Source organism: Canis lupus, chromosome 3 (genome assembly GCF_003254725.2).
Source record: "Canis lupus dingo isolate Sandy chromosome 3, ASM325472v2, whole genome shotgun sequence".
NCBI lineage: Eukaryota > Metazoa > Chordata > Mammalia > Carnivora > Canidae > Canis > Canis lupus.
The window spans coordinates 57,208,182-57,219,147 of NC_064245.1; the positions used below are offsets into that span (position 1 = coordinate 57,208,182).

Consider the following 10,966-nt stretch of genomic DNA (forward strand, 5'->3'; position numbering starts at 1 on the left):
CACAAAGGCCGGCGCGGGCGGGCGCTGCCTCGGCTCCCGCCGCCCCGCCCCGCCCCCTCCTCCTCCTCCTCCTCCTCCTCCTCCTCCTCCTCCCGGGCGGCCTTTGTCGCGCGGCGGGGGGCGGGGGGCGGGGCGGGGGGCGCGGGCCGCTGCTCCCCGCCGGCGGCAGCACCGCGAGACTTGCGGGCCGCGGGACCCCGGGGGGGGGGGGGGGGGCGGCCCGTCGGGATGCGGAGGGAGCGGCCCTGGAGGCGCGCGGACAAAGGCGCCGGGTGCGGCCCACTTGGCCTGCGGGGGCCGCGCCGCCTGGCTCCGGGGCGGCCGGGTGAGCCCCAGCTCTGCGCTCCCCCGGGCGCGGGGACCGGCTCGGGCATCCCCGAGGGGGCCGCGGGAGCCCCAGGACGCAGCCGAGCCGCGCGCCGAGCGGGCCCCGACTGTTTGCCGCACCCCCCGCCGAGGGCAGGCCGCGCGGAGCCCGGAGGGGCCTCGGACCCCAGAAAGCCCATAGCTCTTAGCAAGAAAACCCACCGAGGCGGTGCGGTAGGTGCAAAGCTCCGGTGCAGGAATCACTACATACCCCGGGTGACAGCCAGGACGGGTGACACGGCCCCTCTTGTCTAAAGGTAGACGCTATTTGCAAAAACACCAGCCTGTCTGAAATCCTTTCAAACAAGCATTGGGGGTTCATGGGGGCGGGGGGGGGGTAGGAAAACAGAGCTCAGGATGTATTTCCAAATAGGCATTGTCTTTGGGGAGTATTTGCACTATTGATCTGATTAATAGGCGCTTAATGATATCCATTTGGTTATCGACGGGGCAGACACTGAATGCGTGCTGTGTGCCAGCCAGGTGCGGGCTGCACCATGGAAAGACAGCCACCAGGGCTCTGTCCTCCCCGGGGCTTCTGGCCTGGGGGTGGGGAGGAGGGTGTCCCAGAAGGTATTTGCACTCAGGACGCACACAGCTGCCCGGTGGGGAGGGGTTGCTGCTGAATGAAAGCTGGCAGAGAGACCCTGGAGTGATCAGGGAAAATGAAAAGCAGGCTTTGAAGAAATGAGCAGGATGTGGAGAGGTGGACAGAGAAGACCTTTCAAGTGAAGACTCACACCTTTGGGCCGCGATAGGCCAGGCTCTGGGAGATGATGAGACCGAGCAACCCCTGTGTCAGCTGGGCACCCCCAGCATCCTTGTATCAAGCAGAATGTCCCCAACTCTCCCAAAATCCGGCCAAATGAGAACCCAGCCTCTTTTCTGCATACAAGAGGCAACACACTCAAATACCCACAGGCACTTGATACACATATATACTTGACTGAAGATTTCTTAAGGAAAGTGCAAGAGGAGGTTCACCTTGTTCACACCACATCAAACAAGGTAAAAATCCATCCTAGATGTTCCCTTTTTGGCCCTGCTCCCCACTGGACAATCTCCATACGGGACAGCCGGTATCACTGCACCCCTGCTCCCCCCCACTCTCCACACCCCTTGGAAGTCAGCACGTTCTCCTTGGGGTTTCTCTATCAGCCCTGACATGTGGCTCCCTTGGATACTGTCTGCAAGCAAATGTATTTGTAATGTTCACCCCCCCCAAAAAAAAAGAAAAGAAAACTGAGCTGAACATAATGTGTCATCACGTACACACACATCTAACATGGACCTACATATTTCTTCTCAACAAGATTAACTTTCTTGCTGTACTGAGCGCTCCTGCCCATTTTCTAAATGATACTCTGCTGATATCTTTAATCATTCTGTGTGTCCGTTGCCATAAAAGACGGGTAGCACGTGGCCAGGTGCTAGAGGCTGGGATGCTTCCATCATCGGCTTTGAGTCTGTGGTGCTGTGGTTTTCAGTGGGTAAGAACATGTGTGAATTTAATTTCACCTTCTTCCTGAGTCCCTGAACCTCTGAGGTGGTTGGTTTTTGCCCCTCCCATCCGAGTCCAGCCCCTAGAGTTTGCAGATTAGGGAACCAAGGAGGCCCCAGGCCCCGGGGTAGAGGATCCCAAGGTCACACAGCTCTGCAGCCTGGCAGGACTTGGAATAGGATCACCCACAGTGCTGAGATTTCATGATTCGGGGGAGGTGTTGTGAAAGGTAGAGAAATAGGTTCTCTCTCTCTCTCTCTCTCTGTCTCTCTCTTTCTCTCTCTCCTCTCTCATTAAATAGGTAAATACCCAGAAACATCGATTGTGCTGGAGAGCCCCCACTCTTAAGTAAACAGTCTGAAATGGAGCGGTTAGTCATTGCTGGATACTGAGTGGCGTTTACACAATGCAGTGGTCTCGTGCTAATTATGAGAGCTAGTAGACTGTGACCACTTAACAGGCTCAGGAATCCCGCTCAACCTTTAAACAACCTAGAACTCTTTTAAATTCCAAAGGAGGCTGCTGAATGGAAAGCTGAGATTTGCATTTTTTTTTTTTTTTTTAAAGGAACGGAGGCAGAGGCGCTGGGCCCACAGAATGGAGAGTCCTGCTCCCAGAAACGGCCTGGGCCGGCAGCCACAGAGCTGGTGACTCCCCGGGGGAAGTGGCCAGTCACCTGGCCCCTCTTGTCACATCCCTGGGAGTTCGGCCACCAGAGACAAGACTCCCATTGTAGGATGTGTGACAACCCCGGATTTTTCTCTTCTCCTCACTTTCAAGATGGCAAGAGGCCGGGAATGAAAGCAGGGCCTTCGACAGAAAAAGACTGTGGAGGGGCAGGTAGATGAGCTGCAGATCTGCAGATGGGGTGTTTCTTCCCTGCCCCACTCTGCCCAGCCCCTTTCTCCCTCCCTCACCCCTCTGTTCTTCTCAGCTTCTAGCTCTTTACTGGGCAGGAAGGCCTGTGGGGCTGTTGTTTAGTCCTACACAGGCCCTGACTACCCAGAAGCCCTGTGTGTAAGCAGCCCCCCCCCACCAGCAGGTCTCCCCTTTACTCTCAGAGGCAGGGACTCAGCCCAGAGCCCAATGGGACCCTCAGGTTACGGAGATAGAGTGTGGCCTTTGAAGCAGAGAGTGTGGCACAGGTGTTCTCTGTCCCAAATGTACCCTGCTACGCCCCTGGAGCTTTGTGAAGCCTCTCATGCCTCAGTTTCCCCACCTGTATGGCAGGTGACTTAGAACCTCTGGGTTGAATGCTAATGACAATGGACTCAAACGTGGTGATGTGTGTGCTTTACAGACTTGAGAGGTTTCACAAGCCTGCTATGATAGCCCGGCAGAGAAGAAGGGACGTATGGCAGGACCCCCACCCGAGAGAGGGGAGGGCTGGGCAGAGAGGGAGGTAGAGAGAGAGAGAGAGAGAAAGAGATGGGAAGGGGCAGCATCCTCATTCTGCCCTGTGGAGAGTAGGGAGAGGAAGAAGGGGAGGGAACAGGATGTCAGCCGCATGTATTCTGACTTCCATCTTCAGGCCCTCAGACAAGCTGATGGAAAAGCCAACAGCAGAGGGCTTTCCCCCACCTGGAAGCCCAGGGAGGGATACCACACGGGATCATCCTGCAGGGATTGGGGGATGCAGATGTGCTGCTCTTGCCCCGCGGGGCCTCCTCCACCTGCTGTGCTGGGGACCCTTACCTTCCCACAGGTGAGGGGACCTGAAAAAACTGAGTCTGGGCTCCTGGCTCCTGGGTGAGGGGGATGAGCAGGCCTCAGGGAGCAGGGTTCAACAAACAAAGCTCCACACCAGGGCCGCAGATCACAGCCGTCACCCAGGCCTCCTAAAGATGCCTTCAAGTTCACCAGCCAGGGGAGCACACGAGCCCCTCGGAACAGAGGTGAGCGAGAATCCTAGGGCCCCTGCTCCCCACCAGGCCCTCCACCACCACCCAGTCACCACCCTGGGAGGGGAGGCAGCAGGATCAGGACCTCAGGATGACTGTGCATTCCATCTGACAGAGACCACCGTCTCCAGAAGACATCAGTGCTCAAGAGTAGAGTTTAGTTGGTTCAAAGGAGTCTGGGATGAGTAGGCTCCTGCCCCTGCCACTAGTACAAAGGAACGGTCCAAAGTCAGAACATAACAGACACACACATCTATGGTGAAAATGCCCCATCTGTGAACTCTCAGGGATCAAAACCAAGTAGCAAGGTGTGAAAAGAATGCTAGAAATTCAAGAAGAAATGGACAAAAATCCACAGGGCAGTGAAGTCTTTAGCTAAGCTCTTCCAGCATTTGATAGATCGAATATACAACAACTAATGATTGATGTGACACGTGCCAATTTGAGGCTTCTGGTTTCTCTTAGCCAGACTCTAGCATCATGGGGTCTGTTCCACTTGACCTAGAACATGTCCTCCCTGCTCCCAGGGGGAAAGCACACAGCTGGGATCTGGTGGGTTTAGAGACGATATTGGACCATAATTCAACAGGCATGATCTTCCTCCCCAGAGATGTCCGTCCTGGGGCAGCTGTGCTCAGGCTAAAAGAGCCCAGTGTCTTACAGCCCAGGCTTCTTCAGGCGCTGGGGCAGCACGTGCTTGCCACCATCTTTGTGAGGTTCTTGGGCTTTCTCAGTTGTGGCGCATCCTGGTGATCTTTCCTACTGCACGGAGCAGAATAAACTCTACAGTACTCTCAGGGAAAGGCCTCGGAAGCCAGACATCCCATGTGCCAACACTCCACTTACCTGCCCTGTGGCTTAGACTCTCTGTGCCTCAGTTTCCTCGTCTATGAAATGGGATAAAACAGTACTTACACCATATGGGTTTTGTGAGAACTCAGTGAGCTAACATTTGTAAAACGCTTAGAACAGGGGTGCCTGGGTGGTTCAGTTGGTTCAGCATCTGCCTTTGGTTCAGGTCATGATCCTGGGATCCTGGGATTGAGCCCTACAGCCGGCTCCCTGCTCACCGGGGAGTCTGCTTTTCCTTCTCTCTTTGCTGCTGCTCCCCTGCTTGTGCGCTCTCTCTCTCTGAGTCAGAGATAAATAAATAAAATCTTTTAAACATTTTTAAAAAAGTATAGAACATGATCTCACATGTGGTTGGCAAAATGTATTTGTTGATATTATGATTATTATCCAAGAGTTAGGTTCAGTAGCCAAGGATGAAATGGGGTGAATTTGGGGAGGGGGAGGAGAAATTCAAAACCATAGCAAGTGACAATTTGGAAAATAGTGTAAAGATGACTGTACATCAAAAGCTAACCCCAGAGAAAAATTCACAGCTGCAAATATTTGATTATTAAACAGGAATAAATGAAAATGAGTGAACTCCATTCAGGTTAAAACGGTGGAGTCTGTCAGTAAGGACTTGCTGCTTTGTACATGAGAGCTCCCCAACTCAAACTGGTGCCAATGGAAGAATCCAGAGAAAGGTTGAATGACCCAGACGAAACCGGTTGTTACACTTCAGGAAAACTGGAACCGTGCATCTGATCATCACCAGGACTCATTGTGCATATTTTCTCTCTCTCCTTACCACTCCCACGTCCTCCACGTGGGGATGACCTAGCTCCTGACATGTAGAGTCAGCACAATCTCTGGTTCCCACAAACAGAGAGGGTTTCCAACTCTTCCTCCATTATGAAGTTGAAGGCTGGGGCCACCGTGGCTTAGATGCCCACCCCTGGATCAACCACATCTAGGGGGCAGGTGACCATGACCATCCTGGTGGAACCCTGTGGCTTGAAAGAACAGGGATGCTATCCCCAGAAAAGGACACAAGGCCCTTTCCACAGATGGCCACTACAATGTGGGGGAAAATGATCTGAGATAAATGCAGAGACTGATTTTGTAAGAAGTCAGAAACATTTATAAGAAAGAAAAAAGAAGGATCCAGTGCTGTAACCCAGCAGGAAAATGAGGCCTTTGAAGAAGAGACTCACGTAATGTTTGAGAAGATAGCAAAATACATCGGGGAGAATCTTTAGCCGCTGGCCGGACAGCACCTACTGTTTCAGGCTGCACAACAACCAGGTGTACTACGTGAGTGAGAAGATCCTAAAGTTGGCCACCAACATCTTGGGACAAGCTGGTGTTGCTGGGGACCTGCTTTGGAAAATTCCCTAAGAGTCACAGATTCCGATTACATGTCACAGCGCTGGATTACCTTGCACCCTATGCCAAGTATAAAATGTGGATAAAGCCTGGAGCAGAGCAGTCTTTCCTGTATGGGAACCATGTGTTGAAATCTGGACTGAGTCGAATCACTGAAAATACTTGTCAGTACCAGGGAGTGGTGGTGTACTCCATGGCAGACGTCCCTTTGGGTTTTGGGGTGGCAGCAAAGTCTACACAAGACTGCAGTAAAGTAGACCCCATGGCAACTGTGGCATTTCATCAAGCAGACATTGGGGAATATGTGCCAATGAAGAGACATTGACTTAAAACGAAATCATTGAGAGGACTTATGGCTGTGTGGAAGGGCCTGGCTTTGTTTCCTGTGTCTGTGTAGGCTCCATCATCATGTTGAATTTTGTCAACACTGTGACTTCTTCAGGGACTTCTTAGTTTAATATTCTCACTATTACAGACAAATGCAGATTGGATTCTTATGCGGAAATGGCTCAAAAATGGTGTTTCAGATCTTTGTGTTTGTGACTAAAAAGAATACTGTGTTTTATGTTTGAATCGGAGGGCTTCTTGTTTTGAGTAACAGGTTCTAAGTCATTCGAACTGAGGACAAGAATAGCTAGCTTGTTGTTATCTGTGATAACACTATTTTCCAAACTCATGATAAGACACAATAGATTTTCTTCATTATTTTTTAATACCATGAGGGATCCCTGGGTGGCGCAGCGGTTTGGCGCCTGCCTTTGGCCCAGGGCGCGATCCTGGAGACCCGGGATCGAATCCCACGTCGGGCTCCCGGTGCATGGAGCCTGCTTCTCTCTCTGCCTGTGTCTCTGCCTCTCTCTCTCTCTCTCTGTGTGACTATCATAAATAAATAAAAAAAAAATTTATTTTTTAATACCATGAAAGTTAGATATCGCCGTATTAGAATGGTAGGTCACATGTGAGATTTTACAAATGAAATTTAGATAAAATAATATTGATTTTTTTTCTGCTAATTTTCTATATAGTAGATGCTGTGCGGTATACAAGAAAACCTTGGATTCAAACCCCAGTTCTGACACTTATCAGCTGTATGACTTTGGAGGCATCATTAAACTTTGATAAGCTAATTTTTTTCTTCTGCTTCCAAAAACAGCTTTAACCATCTACCTAAGAATGGTTTTTAGAATTAGAAATCATCTTTGTAAAGCACTTAGCCCAGTGCCTGTCTCATGTTAGGTGTTAAATGGAAAGAATTCTTTTTATATTGCACATACTGGGTATTTCTATTACTAGAGATAGGATCTCATGAGTATAGTTTGGGTATATATCTTGGTTCTTATTCTTTTTCTTAGATAGTATGGTCCCAGGCTAATGTTATTTTCATCACCTTGATTTCTTAAAAGGTGATTTCCCTTACAAACCTTTACTTACCTGACTGGACTAGACAGAGAGCGCTAATCAGACACTGAAATAATTCAGCTCCCTCTATCCTTGCCCACTCCTGGCAAAATTATTTTTGAAATTATTAAAATGTTTTTTTAATTAAAAAAATTCCACTAAGTTTTAAGAAACTGCCTGTATTAAACATTTCTTTAATACACTGCTTTATTTTTTTCCTGCTTATTTTAAATTCCAAAGGTGACATCTCTAAAAATAAATTTTTCAAATAAAAAAATAATAATAAAGAAAAAAGAAACATCTATGAATTAGTCCAAGGGTAGAGTCTTTGGAAAGGACCTCCATGTATCCACCTATTGGTCCCTACCCTCCCCACCAACAATCGTGCTCTGATAGACTCCAGCTCCTTGTTGCTTCTGACATCCATTGCACACCGTGATACCTCCTTTCCCCTCTCCTCCAGTGGAGATTATGTGGCTTTCTCGGTGAAGGGGCTCCGTGTCCCAGCTCTCCCCTCTTCTGGCACATACCCCACTGTGCTGGGATTCCCATCCTCTCTATGCTTCTTTCATTTAGCTGTGAGCTTCTGCCTTCATATCTTTGTTTCTCCCCTGGCACCTAGCTCGTATCCTGAGCTACAGGAGATATTCTAGTATGATGGAGTGAGTGGTTGACTGTCTTATCAGACGACAGTGCTCATATAACCCAGCACGCCTCCTGTTCTGTCCTCCGCAGCAGGATGTACAGTGAATGCTGCTGAGCGTGTTTCCCTCTGTGGCAGCTAACACATTCCCAGGACTTCTCTTACAACTCCTCTTGGCTGGGCTTTTATTATTTTTTTCCTGCTATAATTCTGATCATATTATATTCAAAGCTACATTGGTTACTCTTGGAGAACAAGAGGAAAATGAGTATGACAAGGATACTCCGAGCTCGGTGCTCTACTCAGTGAGTCCTCGTGCTTCCCAAGTACATGAGAAGGAGCTCAGAAGCTCCATTCCCAGCAACAATTGTAACCCGCCGCCCCACGATCAGCTCTTTCAAACTTTCCAGTCGCTTTAACACCATGATTCCACAGGCTCGGGCGTGTTTGATTCGGCCTCCTTAGTGATGAAATGCCACATGTGTGAATTTATTCCGATTTTAATAGGTAGCCACTTTCCTGTTGGTATTAATCCATTTTGGAAACCACCCTCACAAATGACAATTTTTTCCCCCAGCATAATAAGATTCTCTGACTGTTTTAGCGGGTAATTCTAAAGAGGCGCGTTTGAGCTTATGTTATTTATAAAGAGGTCATTATTGCTTAAAAATGCCAAGTGAATTAATGGGGTTGGTTAATGATTAATCTCTCTCTCTCCAAGTAATATTCAACATTCCGTTGGCGTCCACACTGGTTACTCTGCTACAACACGCCCGGACCAAGTTCATTATCCAGCCAACTGGTCTGCGACTGCTCACTCATTAGCATGCGTATTACCACAAATAGAGGACAAGTGACAGTGACTCCCTCCCTGTAGGTCACAGTGATAGAAGGAAATAAGCACGTTTCTGTTTACGAGCATTTATTTTGAGCACACGGGGTCTAACTCATTGAAGGGTTAGATTTTGGTCTTCTTTCTTCTTCTTCTCCTTCTTCTTCTTCTTCTTCTTCTTCTTCTTCTTCTTCTTCTTCTTCTTCTTCTTCTTCTCTTTAGATTTTGGTCTTCTGAAGATCTGCCTATTTTAAACACAGTTTTAGAATTGAACTTTAAAAAAACATCTCGTACACAGATTAGAGGTAAGCCTTAGAAACTTTCCCATTGCCCCTGCTTGCTGTATCCATCAGGAGACTGAAGGTTAGAGATGCACCTGCTCTGGACCGTGTTAGCATCCTGGGCGAGGTGGGGAGGTATTGGCTGCGGGGAAGGCAGGTCAATCACTGTTGCTCTATTGTTGTGTCCCAAAGGACGACATGAACACCCACTTTCCCCATTAGCAGGGGGTCTAGCCTTCACAAGCCCCCCCCCTCCCCCCAGCCAGGCATCTCCTGGGGGTTCTTAAGAAATCTGAATTTCCCACAGGTCTATCTTGGGGCCTCACCACTCCAATTGGCCACCTCCTCATAGCATCTGCTCCAGGACTGTCTCCTGGTTGGCACCTGTCTCTTCTGGGGCCCCTGTTGTACTTCTGCTCTGCTAGGCACTGTTGCCAACAGCAAGGCTGCCATGGGGGTAGGTCTCTGCCTCCTCTACTACCAGGGGCAGTTCCTGTTTTACCTTAACCCCTGCGAGGAGGGCTGGAACCCAGAAATATCTCCAGCCTCTGGCCCAGGTGCTGACTACCCCAGGACTGGCCATTCTATGTGCTGCTAACTCATCTGCCACTTGCACTGAAAACCCACTTGCTATCAACTAAGCTCCAAGCCAAACCAAAGAACGGGGTTATGTTGGTGCCACTGGCCTGCCTGCCTCCACGCACACACCCCTCACCCAAGTGCTCCAGCCTCCTCTACTTCCTAAAGTCCAGAGCCATGATTTCTTCCAGCACCCAGAAAGAGGAGAAATCCCTCCTTATGCCCCTGATTTAGGTCACCAGCTCCCCTCGAGGACTGAAGGTGACACCTGAATTCCCTTCCTGACCTACAAGTCTGTAGGTTCCTCTCTTTGCGGCCTCAGCAAGACAGCAGTGAGACTAGTAACAGGATGTTTCCCTACGTGTGAGTTTCTCCATCTTGCATAGGATTTTAAAGCAAATTCCCTATTACAGAAGAAAATTCATGGAGGATGGTGGGGTGGTTGCCAGGGTGGGGCTGGGTCTCCTCATTCCCCTGCCACTGTCTGGTAAAACTATAACAACTGCATTGTTGAGGGGAAATGAGCAAGAACATGCATAGGAGAAAGTGCAGATCTTCACGTGGACTTTATTTCATCTCTCAAGCTTCTAAAATTGTGATTTAAAAAGAATATTTGTCTACAAAATCATCTTTGGCTTTATTATCCTTGAAGGGAAAAGTAATAATATTAAAAGTAATAATCATCCCAATATTTGCTGTGAGAACCATCTGCCTTTGCCCTGTACAGACCCCTGGCACTTTGTTTTACCACCTCAACCTCACGAGGACTTGGTCAGACAGCGAGCGAGCCCCAGGATGTGAGCATCCTGCCTGGTAATGACACATCCCAGACACTATTGATATAAGGTGTCCTGAAACCCTCACTTCCTCTTTTTTCTGGGGACAGGCATATTCCTCATTGGGAGATTCCCTTGTTACTCTCTCAGTGGACATGGAGAAGAGCCCTTTGCTGGATTGGCATGGTTGTTTCTGAGCAGCAGAAAATTCAAGTCCAGATCCTGGGTTGAGACTGAGCTCAGGGCTAAACTCAGAGGTAGGAAGCCAACACGAAATATAAAATTGTCTAAGGCACGTGTTGACTCAAAAACTCCTTCTTTTCACAAGCAAAAAGAACAGGAATAGAGAATGTGAGACCTACTGAAGAGAAATATATATTTGAAGAAGAAGGAGGAGGAAAAGGAGCAAGAAGAGAAGAAGGAGAAGGAGGAGAGGGATGTACTTGACTGTCGTGACTCAGTGATACCAGCC

The 10,966-nt window shown here is 49.1% G+C and overlaps 1 pseudogene; it reads left to right on the plus strand.

Moving 5' to 3' along the window:
• Positions 1–228: 228 nt before the first annotated feature.
• LOC112653966 (60S ribosome subunit biogenesis protein NIP7 homolog) lies at positions 229–7,588 on the plus strand (annotated as a pseudogene).
• The last annotated feature ends 3,378 nt before the right edge of the window (positions 7,589–10,966 follow it).